At 36.6% G+C, this 23,207-nt stretch overlaps 1 long non-coding RNA gene across 1 annotated transcript; it reads right to left on the bottom strand.

Moving 5' to 3' along the window:
- Positions 1-4,009: 4,009 nt before the first annotated feature.
- LOC121227954 (uncharacterized) lies at positions 4,010-6,015 on the bottom strand. Its single transcript, XR_005925473.1, has 4 exons — positions 5,431-6,015; positions 5,221-5,303; positions 5,075-5,117; positions 4,010-4,074 (listed from the first exon to the last, which is right to left on the bottom strand). It is a non-coding gene; the product is annotated as an uncharacterized lncRNA (long non-coding RNA).
- Positions 6,016-23,207: the final 17,192 nt, after the last annotated feature.

Raw genomic sequence — 23,207 nt, 5'->3', positions numbered from 1 at the left:
GTGCATTGAATATCTTGGATTAGAAGTATCTTTTGAATTAAAATCTGGACTAAATCATTTATTGCCTACTTTTTGTTGGAATATTTTCAAATATTTACAGTGTTTTAATAACTATAAATGAATGGGTGTAATTAATCAAAAGATTATATTATTTGATTTTTTGAAAAAGAATTATAACTATTTAAATAATATTATTTGAATAGTTATAATTAATTGAATAATTATGTGTTTATTTTAAAGACATTATTATTCAGAAAGACACCTATTGATGAAAAATGTCTCTATGAAGAGACATGAAAATTCCTATAAATAGAATGAGATTTCATTTGGAAATCATACCAACAAATTCTAATATTCTTTCTTTCATTTCTTCATTTTCTAATATCATTAGATTATTCTATAAAGTATTACTGCAAAAATCCTTTATAGAAATTGAGTTTCTTGTCATACATTGCTCAGTGTGTAGTGGGCTATTCTCGTCAGTACAAAACGCTAATAGTCATTGGCTTCATTGTATCCTCAAGGTTAATTTGCTTGGAACTCATTTGTACACCAAAGATAGGTGGGGGCGAATATAATCTTAGAGAAAGTGGTTTGATACACGCCTTGGAGCCTTGTCCTATTTCTTCTTCTTTCGAGTTCTGTTCGTGTGTTTGAGATTTTTCTCACCGGATATTTGTACTAACAGTTTTTGTGGTAAAAAAAACAAAGATCCTCGTAAGCACTTGAATGATTTTCATGTGGTGTAGTGTGTTCTATTATGAGACGACAATGAGTGATCAAAGAACAAACCAAACTAAGAGACTTCACCTTTTCACTAGCCAACAAGGTGAAGGATTGGCTATATTATCTACCTCCTGGATCTATTACTACATGGATTGACATGATAAGATTATTTTCGGATTTTTTTTTACGTCATGTGCTATTTCTACTAGGAAAAAGTTACGGCATCAAGCAAAACGGTATGGAGACTCTTCACGAGTATTAGGAGATTTAAGCAATTATGTGGTAGTTGCTCACAACATAGAATTTTGGAACAATTATTCATCCAATATTTTTATGAATGACTCCTACCCATGGAAAGAAATATGATGGATGTTGTCAACGAAGGTGTCATAGTGAATAAAACTCATCATGAGATCAGAAAGTTTTTGCAATAGATCAAATTCAAAACATGACAAACCGATAAGAGTAAATGAGGTAAATGTCACTTCTCTTTAAAATAGAATTTCTGAACTGACTTCATTTGCTTATCAGATGGCAGTAGGAAACTCTCGTCATTTAAAGGGTTGTGGGATCCGTGTATATTCAATCCATAATCGAGACAGAATGAGTCACCCAATTGGCTGGAAATTAGAAATTCAATGGGATAGGATACTTTAACCGATTGGATCTAACATTCTTACTCTCGAAACTATTTTTTTAAAACGGATCAACTTTATATTTTGAAAAGAAAACAAAAATTGGGAGTCGCTATCAATCTTTTTATTTAGGTGTGATCAGATCACTTAGAAATTTGGTTATTTTAATAAAATATTTCGATTTGCTAAAACAACAATTTTTGTCTACGAAATTTGAGAAAACGGGTTCGGGAGTCGGTTACGTGCAAGGAAGGATTAGAACCCTTGTCACGCCCAAAATTGGTACCAAATTGATTAATTAATGTCTTAATGTCAAAATTTAAAAACTCGAAAAGAATTAAAAATACGATCCTTTCTTTTTAATGTTGATTTTTTTACAAAGAATTTGCTTGCATCAATCGAAACGGATGTTAAAGACCTTCTTGTCCCGAAGTAATAAAATGTCACATCCAATAAGTTAGGACACAACATTTTAAAACCTCGAGAATAAGCTTGCTTTTTGATTTTCAAAATTCATGCGTTTTAATTTCAAAAGGTTATTCGGTCATTTAGGTCAAACGAAGAAAAATCGAAACCCAATAAGTTAGGGCACGATCTTTCAAATCTCCAAACACAGAATATTGCCTTATTTTAAAAATTTTATTTTTGTGTATTTGAGTAAGAATTAACGTAATATAAAAATAGCATAAGAATCGAATGTTACACTAATAAGTGGCAATAATGTAAATATACTAATAAGCAATCCATAATGCATATCACTTTAATTCCAGTATTAACCATCAAAGGAAAACAAAATAAATAATAATAACAATGATGACGACAAGAACACTAATGATAAATCACGCACATGAAATGACGATACCAGTTTTGAAATATAATAAAGACAAAGAAATATTGAAAGTAAAGAATCAAAAGATAAATGAAGTTAAAGACACAATTTGTAATAAAACATATGTAAACAAATAAATAATAATGGTGATAATAATAATAATAATAATAATAATAGTAGGAAATGGTGATAATAATGATAATAAATAATAGTAAATAATAATAATGATAGTAATGAAAATAAAAATAGCAATGATAATAATAATATTGATAATAAATAATAATAATAAATGATAAAATAGAAAATAATAATAAAATGAAGAATAATAATAATAATACACCAATAATAATAAAATGAGGAATAATAATAATAACAACAATGATATAAATAAATAAATAAATAATAGTAATAGTAATAATAATGTTAGAAAATAATAGTAATAGTGAAAATAATAATAATAGTAATAATAGATCAATTAATAATGTAATAATAAGTAAAGAAACACAAAAAGAAAATATGATTATAATAATGATAATAATACAAAGTTACTAATATAATAATATAATGATAGTAGCAAATAAATAAGCACAAAAATAAAATATGATTATAGTAACAATAATATTAAACAGTTAATAAAATAGCAAAAATAACAAAAAGGGACCAATTTGAACTTAAAACAAAAATTCGGGGCAGATCTGAGAGGAATAAAAGGGAAAGGACCATATTGCAGTGCGCGAATGAAATGGAGGGACTAGAGGAATAAATATTCCTGCCCTCCAAAATGTGTCACTTTGTGTGGGACTAAATTGATGATTGAAATAAATTATAGGGCACGAATTACAAATAAAAGGAAGCTTGATTGCAAATTGATAAAAAAGCGGAAGGGCCAAAAGTGCAACAAGCCCATTCGGTCAAAACACGTGGATGCCCCTAGACGGGTCGGGTCAACACGCGGGTAGGGATGAAACGGCGTCGTTTTGCATCTGGGGCATAAAGCCCAAAACAGTATCGTTTTAGTACCAGTATTTAAACCAAAATTTACACTTTTTTTTTTGCTCTTTTCAACACCTCTCAAAAAAAAAACAAAGGAAAAACCTCTCAAACTCTATCCCCTCTTCCAGCATCCGGCCAAGGTCCGATCACCGGACCACCGTGGCGGCCGCCGTCCACAATGGTCGGAGTACACGAAAAGAGCCATTTTTTCTCCGTTTTGAACCCTCTACTTCCAAAATAAAAAAAATAACCAAAAACTTTTTTAACTTCTGTAACACCCCAAACCCGACCCAGACGTTACGGTCGAATCCAGCATGTCACATTGAAGCGTAACTGAAAACTCATGTCTTATCTAAATTTTTTTCTTAGTGTTCAAAGAATATTTTCGTTTTAAATTAAAGTGAATGGGAGCTGTGCACCAGGTAGGATGCTAGAAAAGAGGAGGTGAGTCTATTAGACTGCTTAAGTACCAAGCTCTCCACGGATCCACTCCTAGACATGCACACAACCATTGCCACACTTTAACTGAGCGATTATTTAGAAGAAACCGTTTCGTTTTTATCCATTTGAAATCACTTATTAAATTTTGAAAATGTTTTCGTTGCGGAAGCTTTGTCTTGTTTCGCGATATTTTGAAATCAGGTAATTTCTTTTGAAAACGCGCCCTAGAGCTATTCAATTTCAAACAATTAAAACAATATCATATCTAAGCTAACAAAACATACTAAAAACAATTAAAAAATAATTAAAGCGGTCTTATTACAAATTAAAAACCCGAAAACATAAAGGAAATAATCTAAAATAAAAGTAAAGGTATAAACATTTATTTTAAACAGTCCACATGGCCACTCTGAATCCCTCCAGCTCCTAGTCCACCGATCTAAGGCACACCTGCAAAGATGGGAAAAAAATGGGGTGAGTTTAGAAAACTCAGTGTGTAAAGTATCCCAACGAGAGCCCATATCAGTTCAAGCTTTACTAGGCCTAACCCCTATTCAGAAATCAGGGCTACTGGGCCTTAGACCATATCAATATTAATCTGGCCATAGCCCCTTACAGTATCAAAGTATACTGGGTCTAGCCCATATCAGTATTAATCTGGGCCGTAGCCCTATTACAAGTCGAGATATATTGGGCCTTTCCCATATCAATACAGTTGGGCCCATTTTAATACAGTTGGCCCATAACAAAACAGTCTCATATGATTAACACATGATAACCCCATCCAACCCTGCACTTGCTTCCGTCCATCCCTACACTTCCTGTGGAGAATAAATCACCCACGCCATCCTTACACTTACAGTGTTAGCAATTGTTGCGGCACTAACTATAATCTGCAGCAAAGCTGCTTATATCAGAATATGTGGCACAGCCACCAGAACGGGTTCTTCCTCAATAACAAAACCCAACCCCATGCAGTATGACATGTATGCAGAATATATATATAATTAACAAGACATGCTTCAGAAAGATAGTTAGATTATAGCGTAAGAACAGTTATTTACCCTCAAGGGGAGTAATCGTAAACTTACCCCTTTAGGGGTATTACGATAATTCTACCTTACAGAGGTATTTCAGTAATTTTATCAGTCTTTTTAGGGTTTCATGCTCATTACAGTTATTAACACATTAACAAAAACACCTACCTAGTGTTTTTACCGAATTGGGCCCGTTGGCCCACTAACCCGTTTTCGGCCCATTAAGCCCAAATATGCCGAAGTGCACGAAATTGCGCACTCTGCAATCATACCACTTGTGATTACCAAAATTTAACAAACAAACCACCTCACGAGCGCTCGCACGCTCACAAGTTCACAAAATGACGGCTTTTCAACATTTCAGCTTTTTGACTTTTGCCGATCTAGTCTATGAGTGGGTGTCGTTTACAAACCTGATTTGTAATGGTACGCTGGCGAGATCCACTCACGAGTTGCCTACAATTGAGTTACTAAACATCAGTCTACATACCGAAAACAAACTAAGTACTATTCCCCCTTACCAAATTCGGCCAACATCCCTTAACCCTAGAGTTCTTACCTTTTTGTCGAAATATGGATTAGATCTAGAGATCCAATCCGAAGCAGTCTTCAAACCCTTCACTGCACATCCCCTTGTCCACGCTAATGATTATACAATGGAAAAGAAAGAGGCACCAACGCCCTTAGTCCAAACGTTAGCCACCCTTAAGGGGTTCTGTCTTTTATCTTAAATCATAAATAATTAACAGAAATTATTCGACAAACTTACCAATCATTGTTCAGCCCATAAAATTGCTCATATTTATTATATTAATCCTGATCTACTGTAGTTAGAAGAAACAGGTTCAAGTAGCCAAAGATTCGGCTTTCTAAACCACAGGTATGAAGGTTTCAGCTTTTTAAGGAAGAAACGAATAGAGGTTTGGCTATAATAAGATTCGGCTTTTAAGAAATAATGAAGAAAGTAAAATAAGGGAAGAGACAGAAAGAAAGGGGTATGGGTTCAGCTATGAGGGAAAAAGAAAAAGAAAAGAAAATATGAATAAAAGAGAGGGGAGAAGGGAAATAATATTCGTCAAGGGAAAAATTAAAAAGCACATAGACCTAGCCGAATTACCTATACTAAAGACCCTTGGCCGGCCAACTCTTATCTCATCCTTACCCAATCCCTTGATCAGCTCAAACTCTTCCACCGATTAGCAGCATCCTTATCCACCCCTTGTACTGCTTCAGCATGCTGCCAGGAGAGTACGATCAGACTCCAACTCCTTCCCCACGCGTGTAGCAAAAACCCAAGCCTTCTGCGCGCGAAGTGAGACTTGAAACCCAGACCTCTCTCTGCCCTTGCACTTACGCCAGTGCTGCTGGCCACTGCACCACGCTCCATCCTTTACTAGTACACGGTTACAATTAATTATAAAACCTTACCTGCTGAAGCTCCGGTTACTTGTGAAATAAAAAAGAAATTTTGCCTGCTGTTCCTCTCGAACCCACGACCTGCTAAACACACACATACACTGCTTGCCACTACACCGAGGTTCCTTCCATAACATAATCCTCTCTCAATTACTTTATAACCCTTACCTGCTTCAGTTCTGGCCCGTTTTAAAAATAAAACGGAGTTCACCCGCGCAAGGACCGAACCCGCGCCCTCTCTGTGTGCCCAGCACGCTGCTGCCACTGCGCCACAGGCGCTCCTTGTGTTGAATTATGCTCGCATCTCCTCTTAAACCTTATTCCAACCGCCATGTGCATATTAAAATAAAACACCCAATTTGCGCGCGCTGTGCTTTGAACCCAAGCACCTCCCACGCCCTGCTAGTGTCCTTAGCCACTGGGCCAGGTGCCTGCTTATGCTAAAACTCAGCCCAAATTATTAACAAGGCCCATTGCCCAAATTCCCTTAAGAGGCAAAATTTAAGAATTTTGCTAAAGCTATGGGCCGAGCCCTGGACCTTTTCCCACACCATAAACCCTTCGTAATTTATTTAATTACTAAACTAAACATACAAAATAATAAATAATAATAATAATAACATCCAAATTATTCGGGTCGTCTTCTACCCAGACCCAAACTCAAGGCCCAATACTTTCAGGCCCAAAAATCGGGGCGTTACAACTCTACTCCCCTTAAAGAAATTTCGTCCTCGAAATTTCAAACTATCAACTAACCGTATTACTCAAGCCAAACCACTATGCTTCTACTGTGCACTCTAGCTCTAACTATAATGTCATAGCAGAGTCTCAGTAATATAACAAATACTTAATAAAGTTCAGAAAAGGTACTTACAGTCTTGGTGCCGGGGATTCAGTGTGCCACTTCTTCAGAAATCAAAAATTCAAATTTATTCTTTGTGCACTTTGAAAACAAAATTTAAAATAATTTTCTAACATTTCCGCAAAATCGATTTCAGTGTTTTTCCATGGAACTAGATTTCAAAATTTTATGAAAAACGTTCGGACCCGATCCACAGCCGAGTTGTTGCAACTGGGCTCTAATACCACTAAATGTAACACCCCAAACCCGGCTCATATGTTACGGTCGAATCCAACGTGTCACATTGAAGCGTAACTGAAAACTCATGTTTTATATAAATTTTTTTCTTAGTGTTCAAAGAATATTTTCGTTTTAAATTAAAGTGAATGGGAGCTGTGCACCAGGTAGGATACTAGAAAAGAGGAGGTGAGTCTATTAGACTGCTTAAGTACCAAGCTCTCCACGGATCCACTCCTAGACATGCACACAACCATTGCCACACTTTAACTGAGCGATTGTTTAGAAGAAACCATTTCGTTTTTATCCATTTGAAATCACTTATTAAATTTTGAAAACGTTTTCGTTGCGAAAGCTTTGTCTTGTTTCGCGATATTTTGAAATCAGGTAATTTCTTTTGAAAACACACCCTAGAGCTATTCAATTTCAAACAATTAAAACAATATCATATCTAAGCTAACAAAACATACTAAAACCATTAAAAAAATAATTAAAGCAGCCTTATTACAAATTAAAAACCCGAAAACATAAAGGAAATAATCTAAAATAAAAGTGAAGGTATAAACACTTCTTTTAAACAGTCCACATGGCCACTCTGAATCCCTCCAGCTCCAAGTCCACCGATCTAAGGCTCACCTGCAAAGATGGGAAAAAATGGGGTGAGTTTAGAAAACTCAGTGTGTAAAGTATCCCAACCAGAGCCCAAATTAGTTCAAGCTTTACTAGGCCTAACCCCTATTCAAAAATCAGGGCTAACTGGGCCTTAGCCCATATCAATATTAATTTGGCCATAGCCCTTTACAATATCAAAGTATACTGGGTCTAGCCCATATTAGTATTAATCTGGGCGATAGCCCTATTACAAGTCGAGATATATTGGGCCTTGCCCATATCAACACAGTTGGGCCCATTTCAATACAGTTGGCCCATAACAAAACAGTCTCATATGATTAACACATGATAACCCCATCCAACCCTGCACTTGCCTCCGTCCATCCCTACACTTCCTGTGGGGAATAAATCAACCATGCCATCCTTACACTTACAGTGTTAGCACCAGTTGCGGCACTAACTATAATCCGCAGCAAAGCTGCTTATATCAGAATATGTGGCACAGCTACCAGAATGGGTTCTTCCTCCATAACAAAACCCAACCCCACGCAGTATGACATGTATGTAGAATATATATATAATTAACAAGGCATGCTTCAGAAAGACAGTCAGATTATAGCGTAAGAACAGTTATTTACCCTCGAGGGGCGTAATCGTAAACTTACCCCTTTAAGGGTATTACGGTAATTCTACCTTACAGAGGTATTTCAGTAATTTTATCAATATTTTTAGGGTTTCATGCTCATTATAGTTATTAACGCATTAACAAAAACACCTACCGAGCGTTTTTACCGAATTAGGCCCGTTGGCCCACTAACCCGTTTTCGGCCCATTAAGCCCAAATATACTGAAGTGCATGAAATTGCACACTCTACAATCATACCGCTTTTGATTACCAAAATTTAACAAACTAACCACCTCACGAGCACTCGCACGCTCGCAAGTTCACAAAATGCCGACTTTTCGGCATTTCAGCTTTTCGGCTTTTGCCGATCTAGTCTATGAGTGGGTGTCATTTACACACCTGATTTGTTACGGTATGCTGGCGAGATCCACTCAGGGGTTTCCTACAATCGAGTTACTAAATGTCAGCCTACATACCGAAAACAAACTACGTACTATTCCCCCTTACCAAATTCGGCCAACATCCCTTAACCCTAGAGTTCTTACCTTTTTGCCGAAATATGGATTAGATCTAGAGATCCAGTCCGAATCAGTCTTCAAACCCTTTACTGCACGCCCCCTTTTCCACGCTAATGCTTATACAATGGAAAAAAAAGAGGCACCAACGCCCTTAGTCCAAACGTTAGCCACCCTTAAGGGGTTTCCGCTTTTATATTAAATCATAAATAATTAACAAAAATTATTCGACAAACTTACCAATCATTGTTTGGCCCAGAAAAGTGCTCATATCTATGATATTAATCCCGATCTACCGTAGTTAGAAGAAACAGGTTCAAGTAGCCAAAGATCCGGCTTCCTAAACCATAGGTATGAAGGTTTTGGCTTTTTAAGGAAGAAAAGAATAGAGGTTCGGCTATAATAAGATTTGACTTTTAAGAAATAATAAAGAAAGAAAGGGGTATGGGTTCGGCTATGAGGGAAAAAGAAAAGAAAATATGAATAAAAGAGAGGGGAGAAGGGAAATAATATTCGTCAAGGGAAAAATTAAACAGCACATAGACCTAGCCGAATTGCCTATACTAAAGACCCTTGGTCGGCCAACTCTTGCCCCTCAAGAGTCCTATATTCGGCCAACACCAAGTTCCTTGCCCAAATTATTAATAAGGCTTATTGCCCAGATTCCCTTAAGAGGCAAAATTTAAGAATTTTGCTAAAGCTATGGGCCGAGCCCTGGACCTTTTCCCACACCATAAACCCTTCATAATTTATTTAATTACTAAACTAAATATACGAAATAATAATAATAATAATAACATCCAAATTATTCGGGCCGTCTTCTACCCAAACCTAGACTGAAGGCCCAATACTTCCAGGCCTAAAAATTGAGGCGTTACAACGTCTCTCAAAATCATCACGCCGAACCACTATGGGTTCTAGGTTTCGAACGCCGGAGAGGACTTTCGACCACTGTGGAAGGTTTGTCGACTCAGGTAAAAAGACCGTGCTTTTTTTTATTGTTTTTTTTTTGAAAGTAAGATAAAAAATAAAAAGAGGAATCACCTTTGGTATTTTGTTTCAAATTTCTTCTCTTTTATTCGATTTTCTTTTTCGTTCCCCAAAAATCCCCCCTTGATACACTGATTTTTCGAGGCTTTTATAGTCGAATAAATTACAATATATTCTACTATTTCGTTTTCCTTCTACTCTGTTGCCACTGTTGTCTCTGCTGTTGTTTTGCTTGTTGCTTTGGTTTTGCAGGTGCTGTCAGAGGCGTGGAGGAGGCCAGTGGCAGCGTTGCAGCGGAGAAGGTGCTGACACCACGTAGGGAGCGGCGCACTTGGGTTTCTGCTTCCATCTTTTGGCTGAAATTTGTTTAGATTTTGGGCCTATCGGGGCATTAGGGTTTTTGTTAGTTTGGGCCGTGTTGGGCTTGGTTTTGGGTCTTTGTTTTAGGTCTTAATTGGGCTGATAGTTTAGGTTAAATATTGGGTTTTGTAATTGTACTGTAAATATTTTAGGCTTGGGCAAAATTTGGGTCTTACACTTATGTGTTTAGTATATTGTTTTTATGGCCATGTTTTCCAGACCATGAGGCGTTCAACACTTTGAAACACTCCTTAGTTAATCTATACCAGTGTGATGGATTATCAATTCAATTTTAAAATTATTAAAATATTCTCTTATATACTAATTAAATTATATTTTTGTGATAATGTTCTTTTCTTTCTTTTTTTAATCTTTTTTACATATAATAAATCAATAAAAATTTAGTCATAAAGATATTTGAACTCAAAATATCATGCAAATATTGCCATTCCATTTAAAAAAAAAACAATTCATCAAATTTCAACTAAAATTACATATCAATTTTCAATTAATTGAATATTAATTTTTAATTGATTGACATTCTCAAACAGGGCGTAAGTTTATATATAAATTTTAGCACAAATAGAAGGCACATTTAATCCTTTAACAATTAACATTGCCTTGGTAGGAATAAAGTTTCTGAGACACCTCCAAGTAAAATAGTTCACCTCCGATTGGAAATGGCCATTCCAAATCTTCAATCGAGGACCGCCGGCTTCATTCGAAACAAAATTTGAATACAAATCAGAGGCTAACTTGCATCCTGATTTTATTGAATATAATCCATTATTAGACCAACGCCAAATCATCTTATCCAAACCTTTATGCAGAGCTATCGGGATCTTATAAATGTAATTACAATCAACTTAGACATCATCAGTATCACTAAGTAAATTGCACACCTTCAAATGTTCCATACCCAGCAAAGGAATAGAATCAATATAGAAATTATATATATTCAGGTCGGGTAGGCTCGGGCTTAAAAACTCTATTCAAGGCCTAGCTCGAATAGGAAACGGGTCTATATATTTTCCTAAGTCTATTTTTTTAGCTTTGTCTACTTGTTTAAACCCTCTCATATTTCGAGCAAACTCTCGAGTTCAGACGAGTAACTCAACACTTAGACAACTCTAAATTCAAGCATGGTAAACAATTAACTTTACATTTATAATAAAAAATACCAATTGCTTATTATATGAATTTTTAATAAATATGTTTGTTAAATAACTTTATTTTTCATTTATATTATAAATGTAAGTGTATCATAAATCTCGTATTTATTAAACATCTCACTTTAATAAATAAGGATGCTAACAAACATATATTCCTCTATAATTTATCAGGGAGCTGAATATATGCTTTAAAAGATGGTGACAATTAGCATGTATATATACACATTCCCATGTATACATTTCAATTAGCCAGGTAAAAGGGAAAATCAAGCACATGCACATGATGATGATGAATGAAGGCACTTGCATATTCCCTTTAGTGAGAATATATAATTGGAAGGCAAATCCTTTTATTTGCTCACCTTATTTTGGAATTATGAAGTTTAAAGTGGATGCAACCACAAAACAGATGTCTGGATCGATTAGGAATTAATATGAAATATTCTGAAAGAAAAGGAAAAGTGAAATAATTTTATTTTTTTTAGCGTAACAAGTACAATATAATTACAAATATAAATAATCATAAATCGATCGTTCTAATATAATCGAGATTAAAACTAAATTAAAATTAATTAAATTAAAATTAAAAAAACCTTACGTAAATATTTGTGCATAGTAGGTCTTAAACTGAAGTACTCAAGATTCAAGATATCTATTTTTGTCAACTGAACTAAATTCTCATTTGATTGAATTCTAAATATTTGGTTATTCTTTAAAAATAGTAAAAGAAAAAATTTCAAAAGTTAAAAAAAAAATAAATCTAGTAATGTCATTAATATTATACAGGCTAAATTGCATGTACACAATTTAAAAAATATATATGACATAAAATACCATACGTTATAAAGAGTAATTTGATATTGAAAGAAATTCAGACAAAAGTTTAATACAAAATATAATTTCTAAAAACTATTAAACACGAAATTTTAATATCCTTAGCTTGCTAGTAATTGGGTTCAGTTAAATACAGATGGTCCGATCAGAATCGAAGAAGGTTTGATTGTGACTAGAGGATATCCCTTCTTTTCAGATCCGCTTAGGATTTCTGTCTATCAGAAGCCGCCTTCAGACGATCTTGAATTCGTCTAGCCTTATCTTTAGTCTCGAAAACCAACTCAGGACCCAAAATCCGTTGCTCACCCAATTCAGTCCAACATAGCGAAGTACGACACTTACGACCATACAAAGCCTTGTAAGGTGCCATCTGGGTGCTAGACTAGAAACTGTTACATTAGTCGAACTCAGCTAACGGCAGAAAATCCTCCCAACTACCTTGGAAATCAATCACACAACTCCGAAGCATATCCTCCAGTATCTGAATCACTCTCTCAGATTGACCATCGGTTTGAGGATGAAACGCGGTACTGAAGTCCAATCTTGAACCTAAAGCCTCATGCAGTTTCCTCCAGAACTGAGAAGTAAAGTAAAGATCCCTATCAGAAATTATCAAAACCAGAACCCTATGCAGTCTTACAATCTCAGAGATGTAGAGCTTCACTAACTTTTGCAGAGAGTAGTCCGTCTAAATCGGAATAAAATGGGCAGACTTGGTTAATCGATCCACGATGACCCAAATAGAATCATTCTTAATGGATGTCAAGGGCAATCCACTAACAAAGTCCATCGTCACTCATTCTCATTTCCACAAGGGAATCTTAACAAGTTGAAGCAAACCTGAAGGCAACTGGTGTTCAGCCTTAACTTGCTGGCATGTCAGACAACAACCAACAAAATCTGTTACCTCACGTTTCAATCCCGGCCACCAGTACAACTCACGAATATCCCGATACATCTTATTACCACCAGGATGCATATCATAAGGGCTACTATGTGCTTCCCTCAAAATTGACTGCCTCAAATCACAATTGCTCGATACACAAACCCGACTTCAGAAACACGAAACTCTATCATTAATCAGTCCAAAATCAAAAGTACTATGACTCTCAACCTAACGAAACCGCAGAACCATAGAATCATCCCCTAACTGCTTAACTCGAATATGATCAATCCAAGTTGGCTTAACTTGCAACTCGGCTAACAGACCTCTATCATCAAATAAATTGAGACGAGCGAACATAACCCTCAAATTAGTCATCGTTCTTTGACTAAGAGCATCGACCACCACATTGGCCTTACTAGGATGATACTCTATCGTGCAGTCATAATCTTTGAGCAACTCAATCCATCAACGTTGCCTAAGATTCAACTCCTTCTGAGTAAGGAGGTACTTGAGGATCTTGTGATCGGTGTAGATAATAAACCTCTCACTATACAGATAGTGCCTCTAGATTTTTAACACAAACACCACCGCGATTAACTCGAGATCATGCATCAGATAATTCCCCTCATATGACTTAAGCTGACAGGACGCATAAGCCACAACCTTACCATCTTGCATCAGTACACATCCCAAACCGATGTGCAACGCATCACTGTACACCACAATCTCCCTACCAAATTCAGGCTATATCAGAATAGGATCTTGAGTCAAAACGGACTTGAGCTTCTCAAAGCTCGATTTTTGCATATCAGTTCAAACGAAAGAAACACTCTTGAGCAGAAGCTTAGTCAAAGGAGCCGTAATCAGTGAAAACCCTTCAACAAACAGCCAATAATAACCCGAAAGACCCAGAAAACTACGAATATCAGAAACGTTCTTAGGCTGCTTCCAATCAAGCACAACCTCAATCTTTCAAGGATCAACTCGAATCTCCTCAGCAGAAACCACATGTCCCAGAAAAGTTACCTCTCGCAACCAAAACTCACACTTGCTCAACTTAGCATAGAGTTGTTTCTCTCGGAGCATCTGAAGCACTACTCTAAGATGCGCACCATGCTCATCCTTAGTCTTAGAGTACACCAGAATATCGTCAATGAAGATTACGAAGAACTGGTCTAGATACGGCTAAAAAGCTCGGTTCATCATATCCATGAATGTAGCCAGAGCATTCGTCAAATCGAAGGGCATAACTAGAAACTCGTAGTGCTCATAACGAGTCCTAAAAGCTGCCTTATGAATATTAGCTTCCTTAACCCTAAGCTGATGATACCTAGAATGAAGCTCTACTTTTTAGAATACCGTAGCCTTACGAAACTGATCAAATAGGTTGTCAATCCTCTAAAGTGGGTACTTATTCTTCACAGCCAGTTTATTCAACTGCCGGTAGTCGATGCACATCCTCTTGGTACCATCATTTTTCTTTACAAATAGAACCAATGCCTCCCACGAAGACATACTAGGATGGATGAAACCACGATCTAGAAGCTCTTGAAGTTGAGCCTTAAACTCTGTAAGCTCCTTCGGTGCCATACAGTATGGAGCGATAGACACCGAAGCTGTACCTGATGGAAGCTCAATGCCGAACTCAACTTCCTAATTTAGAGGTAAACTTGGTAATGCCTCAGGAAAAACATCTAAAAATTCCCTCACTGTTTTAATATCCTTGACAGAAGAGTTCCTAGAACTGAAACACTGACTAGGCCAAATACGCCTCATACCCTTTCTAAACCAATTTCTCAGCCACTAAAGTGGAGAACACATCAGACAAGTAATCTCGATGCTCATCGATACAACCACTTCTTTATCATCCCCGGTCCTCGGAACAACCCTTTTAGTCGCATAATTGAACCTAACTCGGTGCTCAACTAACTAGTCCATACCCAGAATTAAGTTGAACTCCCCAAATGGTAGCTCTATCAAATTTTCTGAAAACGCAGCCTCTTGTACTTTTAACGAAACATTCCTATAAAGTTTATTTACCCGAATAGACTATCCCAATGGACTTAGTACAATAATATCACCAGAAGCGCACTCAACAAAAATCCCCAAGTTCCTAGAAACAGTACTAGCTACATTGGAGTACGTAGAACCTATGTTTATCAAAGCAGTATATGGAGCATCAAAAATTAAAAACATACCCGTGATCACATCAGGAATGTCATTATCCTCTCGGCATCAAGCAGCATAAACCAATACAGGCTGCCTCATTTCAATCTGATTAGCACCTCTACCCGGTGCTTTCTGTCATCAGCCGATACCATTACCACTCCTAGCCGGTCTATGGCCCCTAGGTGGTTGTTGTACTGCCTTCTGAGGTTGATCAAAACTCAGTCCCAAAGCTTGCGTCTGATCAGCACGATGTGGACACTCTCTAATCCCATGCTCCAAAGACCCACACAGCAGACAAGCCCCTAATCTCTTCCAACACGTGCTTGGATGGCCTATCACAATCACCACAAGGCTGAATCCCAGTAGGAGCAACACGAACTCTCAATCTAACAAGCGAATCAGGTCTAGCCCACTTTTTAGGCCTCTAAACAGCACTAGAGGGCACCAAATCCCTCTTGTTCTTACCTCTCTATCGCTTCCTGTTTAGGTACTCCACGTGCTCAACCTCTTCAGCAATCTTCGCCTTATCTACCAAAACAACAAACTCACGCTCCCTCAGCGGAGCAATCAGAACCCTTAGACTATCCCTTAAACAGTCCTTAAAACAAACACATTTCTCATACTCAGATGCCATCATAGCTCGAGCGTAGCAGCTCAATCTTAGAAACTCAGCCTCATACTCGGCCACAGACTTATCACCTTGCATGAGATTCATAAGCTCAAGTCACGCCTACGAGCATCAACATAAATTGTACCCACATATTTTCCTTAGAAAGCAGTCTTAAGTTAGTCCCAGTTCAAATGATTTGGTTGAGTACGTTCCTCAACTGAAAACTACCACTGATAAGCTTTGTCGCGAAGCAAAAAGATTACACCCTTCAATTTCTTCTTAGGAGTGCATTCAATGTCGTTCATAATCCTCTCAGTGGCCTTTAACCAATACTCAGCCACAGTAGGGGCGACTCTAGTGACGCCCCTAAACAACTTAGCTTCATTGGACCGAAGTATTTCAATTACCGACCTACGAACCCCAGATCTAGAATGGGGTCCAACGACCCTCTCCAATACTCTCAACATGGCTTGGGACAGTGCGTCGTCCCCCGCCGAGCGGCTTTGAGGCCTAGTCTCAATAGCAAGTGAAACTAGTGTCTCACTTGTATTTAAATTTGGCATACTACACAGAGAGGAATACTTAGCTCGAGCCCTCCTACGACACCCACCACAACCACAAATAATACGACCGTGAGTTCCACGAGCGCTCATCGTATTTTTAATTTTATCTATATTATAGAATTTTATGCATCAATTCCAGTATTTATTAGCAGATATTTTATACTTAATTTATCAGAAGTTCAGAAGTATTTCAGAGGCTTTAGTCTCTAACTAACTTAGTACAATTTTAAAAAGTACTAATTTAGTGTTTTCTAAATTTAGAGATACTTAGAGTATTGGCGCCGGAGACTCGGTGTACCATATACTTACTCAAAATGATCTAAATTATCAACCAATTCTTTTTTGAAATACAATTTTGAAACTCAAAATTTACAGCCTGAGTTTTGTAACCTAGCTCTGATACCACTAAATGTAATACCCCAAACACAGCCTATACGTTATGGCTGAATCTAGGAGTGTTACGATGAAGGGTTTTGAAACTGAAAATACTTCGATAAAATCATGTTTAGTTATTAGTTAAATCATCTAGGTATTATAACATATTCATTTATACATATACATTACTAAAACTATTTTTGAGTTGTTCTTTAAAATTAACTGTTTATTTCAAAGTAGAAGTTTCAAAATCATTTTAAACAAAACCAAGCTCGTTTTTCTAAAAACTATTTGTTAAAACCATTTGTTTGCATAGTGTTTTTGTCAACATTGCGGAAAAAATACAAAACAAAATCCAAATCCAAAAGTTAAAATCATACAGTCCAGAGAGTCCCAAAAAATTACAAACTCTTAAGAAAACCAGATTTTAAAATAAACCATTATTACTAAATAAAAACAAATCTCAGTCAAGTGGTCACTGTTGAGCCTCTGTCGCACTAACCCGCTTAAGTCTATAGATTACCTCTGAACAGAATAGACAAAAAAATGTGAGTTTTCGTAAACTCACTGTGTAACCCAACAGAAATAACCAAGTAACATACACCATATTTTATATACAGTCAGATACAGATTCGGACCTAAGTCCATAATAGATACAGATATCAGAATCAGATAAACAGAATGGATATTCAGAATCCTACCCCCCTTGTAACACCCCAAACCCGGCCTAGAAGTAAAGACTGAATTCGAAATACTACATTGATCACCAAAGCAATCATGAGAAGATTTCTACAAAAACAAGTCGTTCAAAATTCCATTTTTGACAATTTTTATCTTAAAACAAATCAAAACGTTTAATTGTTTAAAATTCCATCCACAAGAGAATAACATGTACGAATAAAAGTTTAAAACAGTAATTGTACCATAATATTATAAAATCTTACAGTACGAATAAAAAAAACTGAAAATCACAAACTAATATTCCACTTTCACTGAGACTGTCTGAGACTTTCGCGTACTGATCCCATCAACAGAATCCAGAACTGTACCTAAAAGGGGAAACAAAAGAGGGGGTGAGCTACTCAAGCTTAGTGTGAGAACAAACCAATTAAACTACAAAAACGAAAATAGGGAACTAGAAGTAGTTCAAAAGCAAAACATACAGACAGACAGATGACAGTTGAGCGAATTCGCCCAAAATCAATCATACACCATATTACTTTACAGTCATATGAGTCAATCAGACGTACACAGTTTCACGTACCATTCAGGCACAGTAGCAGTAATTCTCAACAGTGATAAGAACTATCTAGTCAGACAGTTACAGTCAAAGTCTCCACAATTCTCATAGGCACAAGTGCCTTTCAATCGAACCGTCAATCAGACATTTCAGTCGAGCAGTCAATATGATGCATATGAATGTAATTGAGTTATGAGAAACCCACCTATCTAGCCAACACACCTCTTTGTCCCTCATCACTCCTCATAAGAGCTTTAAACTCATCCCACCAATCACTCAACTCAGGACCTCGTAAGGACCATCCAACCCTGCACTCCAATTGATGTCATCCCGGGTTATCCGGCAACATTGGCCATCAGGATTGTCCTTGACCCTCAAGGAATTGTGACTACCCATGACCCTCTGGGTATTGAGGCTAACAGTATGTAGATAAACTGCCAGTCACGTATATTATGTAGCAAAGCTAGAGTATAAGCTGTATCATGCAATGCGATAAACCGCGGTACAGACATGCAGTATAAACTGCCAGATCAAATAGTTGTACGTAGCGTAGCTAACGTACATGCGGTACAGCGCAATGCGGTAAACCGCTATACTATTAGGTTGTAATAAAACTTCTAGTTCAGTCAATGATACGCAGCGATACTGATGCATGTTCTGTATAATGTAGTAGTCCGTAGTACAGTCAAATTGTCCACGACCCTCAGGGTATTGGGACCGCCCATAACCCTCTGGGTATTAAGGCTAATAACCAAAAGATTAGTTAACAGTTTAGTTTAGTCAATCTTCCTTCTCTTCAAAGTCCCACCCAAAACAATTTCATGCAAATGTATGTATACAGACAGATGCACAAAACTCAAAATATCAATTTCCAGATAGTTAATCAGAGACAGTCACTCATATACGGTCAATCAGAATCAGAAATGTGCACACTCATTACTTGAGTTCAGTATCAATTACAAAATAACCTCGCATATTGATAACACGTAGTCAGACAATCAGATAGAACTAGTTGCTCACACACTCACCCAGCTAACCAAGTTCAGAATCAAACATGTCACACAACCAATCACAAATAACACATTATCCAAACTCAGATTAGAGTCTAAACACCCTCACTAAAGCTTAGCTAAGGGTTGAAACATACAAGGTCCCAATTGCACTTACATTTGCCCTAAACCCAAAATCTACCAAAATAGGGCCACATGCCAGTGTGCCCCGGTCATGTGGGACAAACTAGGCCGTGTGGTGATCCAAATGCCCGTGTGACAGACGCACACGCTTGTGTGAAGCGGGGACACTGTAACGCCCCCACGCCCGAGACCGTCGCCGGAGTCGAGTATGAGGTGTTACTAAGCTTAATTTAACATTTTTAGAACTTTGGATTATTTGTTTCTACATTCACAGCTTTTAAGCTACTTGCGTCACAGTCACAAGAAAAATCATATATCGAGTTACGAAACTCGAAATCAAGATCAGTAAATTTTCCCTAAATCTAGACTCATATACCTATCTACTAATTTTTTTATAAAATTTTTGATTGGGCCAATTAGTACAGTTTATTAGTTAAAGTTACCCCTGTTTCAGGACTTGACTGGTCTGACCTCTATTTACTACGAACCACATTTCTCTCTGTAAAAAATTCATATAACTATGAGGTTTATTTCTCCTAAAACTAGACTCAATAAGGATTCTGAGGATATAAAATACACCACCTAATTATATCTTTACAATTTATGGTGAATTTCTAAAGTAGGAACAGGGGATTCAGAAACTGCTATGAACGTGTTTCACTAAAATTCAAATATCTTCTAACATATAATTCCTTTACCTGTTTCATTTGTTTCATGTGACACTAGACATAATAAGCTTAAATTTGATATGTAGTCCATCACCAAATTCAATTGCTATGATTTTTAGTAAATTTTCAAACTCGCGTCAGTGTTGCTGCAGTATTCTGTTTATGGCAAATTTCATCCCTCTTATGAGTTTTTATGCACTAAGTATCTTAATAGTTTTCCTTAACATCAAACATAATCTAAACTTACCATTTTCATAATTTATCATTATCAAATATTTTCTCAACCATTCTGTCACCATATCATAAGATCATTTACACAAAATAAGTATATTGCTATACATGCCATACTTAAATTTACAAGCCATTTACCAAAAATCTTCCTGATAGTGTGACTGAGCCTTCAACCTATCCCGACTCCTGAACTGGCTTGTCCAAAACTACAATGAGTAAGAAGGAGGGAGTAAGCATAAATGCTTAGTAAGTTCATATGTAAATAATAAATAACATAACAAACAATCAAACTAATCAACATTAGCATATATCATCAACACACTTATCACATTTTTTAATCATTTTCCATCATCTTATTACCTTATCGTGGTTGTAATCAACACTCAACCCGAGGGTTAAATACATACCTGTCCAAAGTATCCATTTCTCATCACTTACCAATACGTCTCTTTTCATCTCGAGTATTCCTCTATTTGAGTAAAACTTTACCCGTTGAACACATCGGAATATAATTCGGATACATGGATAATTTGCATATAAGAGCCTCATATGTAATCAAGCTACCATGTAACCCGCCCATAAGTGAACTCGGACTCAACTCAACGAGCTCGGGCGTTCGCATCCATAAGTGAACTCAGACTCAACTCAACGAGTTCAGATGCCTAGTTACATTTCACGAACTCGGACTCAACTCAACGAGTTCGGACATTCGAATCCATAAGTGAACTCGGACTCAACTTAACGAGTTCGGATGCTCAACCATCCTAGTGACATGTCACTTGTATCCTAATCTATTCCTAAGGTTCAAACGGGCGTTTTCCTCGATCACACATCTTTGCCGTCTTCCACGGAATATCGAAATCGGTACTTCGATGATAGTTCATACTCATCAAGTAATTCACATAATTACATATTATTCAACAATAACCACAAAGCATAATATTTCATGATAATAATCAGCATCATATCATATAAACAACATTAAATTGGTTAAAATGACAATTATGTTACTACATTTACACATGAACTTACCTTGGTACCAAAATATAAAGATTTTGCAATTTAGTCCACAATCTTTTCTTTTCCTCGATTGAGGTCGATTCCACGTCTTTCTTGATCTAAAATAACACATTTAGCTCATTTAATACCCACATTATCAAATTAATCCTTAACTCAAATTTTGGCAAAATTACAATTTTGCCCCTAAACTTTTGCATATTTACATTTTTGCCCCTAGGCTCGGGATGAAACTTTATTCCTTATTCTTATGTTTTACAACATGCTGATCACTTTTCTCTTCTATGGCAACATCAAATTCTGACTCTAACATGTACTTGTGACTATTAGGTATTTTTACCGATTAAGCCCTTTTACTCGTTTTTGCTTAAAATCGAGTAGTACAAGTTGTCTAACATAATTTAAAACCCCATATTCTATCATAAAACATCAAAATACACAAATTTCACCTATGGGTATTTTTCCAAATATAAACCCTAGGTTGAATTATTGCTAACATAAGCTTAATCGAGCTACCGGGATTCCAAAAACGTAAAGAACATTAAAAACGGGGCTTGGAATCACTTACTATGGAGCTTGGAAGCTTGAAACAAACCCTAGATATGGAGAACCCTTGAAATTTCGGCCTAATGAAGAAGATGGACAAAAATTGGCTTTTAATTTTGTTTTTAATTCATTTTAATAACTAAATGACCAAAATACCCTTGCTACTAAACTTTCCAAAAATTCCTTCCATGTCCTAATTTTTTCCATGAACTTAAAATTGGTCAAATTGCTATTTAATACCTCCTCATTAATATTCCAAAACAATTTCATACAAAAAACTTCTAGAATGCAAGTTTTGCAACTTATTCGATTTAGTCCTTACTTTCAATTTAAGCACTTTAGGCATAGAATTTCATCACGAAATTTTCACACAATCATGCAATCATATCATAATCATCAAAATAATTATAAAATAATTATTTCTATCTCGAATTTGTGGTCACAAAACCACTATTCCGATTAGGCCCTAATTCGGGATATTACAGACACGGCCGTGTGAACAGGTCATGTAACATTGTCAAAAATCGCTAAAATAAAGTGCAAGGGAGACATTACTGTGTGAGGGTCTCACACGCCCATATGCCCACCAGACACATGCCCGTGTGGGATCTTTAAATCCTCAAATCAACCACACATCCATATGACTCCGAATCCAAAATCCCTAATTCTCTAACTCACATGCCCGTGTGCCGAAGGGGCACGATCGTGTGAATTCTGATAAAATCCCCAAATCAGCCACACGGCCGTATGGTACCCAATTTATCCCGAAAACCCTAGTTCCTAAATCCACACGGCCGTGTGCCGAGTTATACAGCCATGTGGTCATCGGGGAGGTCACAAAACCACTCAAAATTAGTCCAAAATCGTCGTTTAAGCCACCATAATAGTCCCTAACCTTAACCACACCAAGAGTACATCAGATACTAGTGCTTTCCCCTCTTTTACAATGTCTCAATACCCAAAAATGAATGGGGTTAATGTATAGTTACGAAAAGCTGAAAGAAAGGGATTCAAAAAAATGAAATATCAATTAATAAGAAAAGGTAAACCAGATTTGAATCCCACACCTGTGTTGTGATTGGACCCAACGACGAAGAAGTCGAAGGAGGAGTGCAAATCCCAAAATCCATAGACAATTCACTTTCAAAAGCAATCTGAATAATCCTCAAAAAGAAAAGCAAGGGAAACAAAAACCAAAAAGAGAAACAGAGGAACGTCCAAAACAAAAATAAAAATAGCAATATACAATTACAAAATATAATAGCTAAATATTTATTAACTAAAACAAACAAAAATAAAACAATGACTCTAAAAAAAATGCCTCCCGTAACTCGAACCCGGATCTTCAAGGTATGCTAAGACTCACTTAACCACCAGACCAACAGGCCCATTCTTGTCACTTGAGTGAACAACTAATCATTTATGTGCAGTCTCCCCACTGCCCCTATGCTCAAATCTCTAAACTTCTGGGTGCAAAATTCAAGGCGTTACACCCATCCTCTACAC

Source organism: Gossypium hirsutum, chromosome A04 (assembly GCF_007990345.1).
Source record: "Gossypium hirsutum isolate 1008001.06 chromosome A04, Gossypium_hirsutum_v2.1, whole genome shotgun sequence".
Classification (NCBI taxonomy): Eukaryota; Viridiplantae; Streptophyta; class Magnoliopsida; order Malvales; family Malvaceae; genus Gossypium; species Gossypium hirsutum.
The sequence above is the reverse complement of the archived record's forward strand: the minus strand, read 5'-3'. Positions and strand labels throughout refer to the sequence as shown.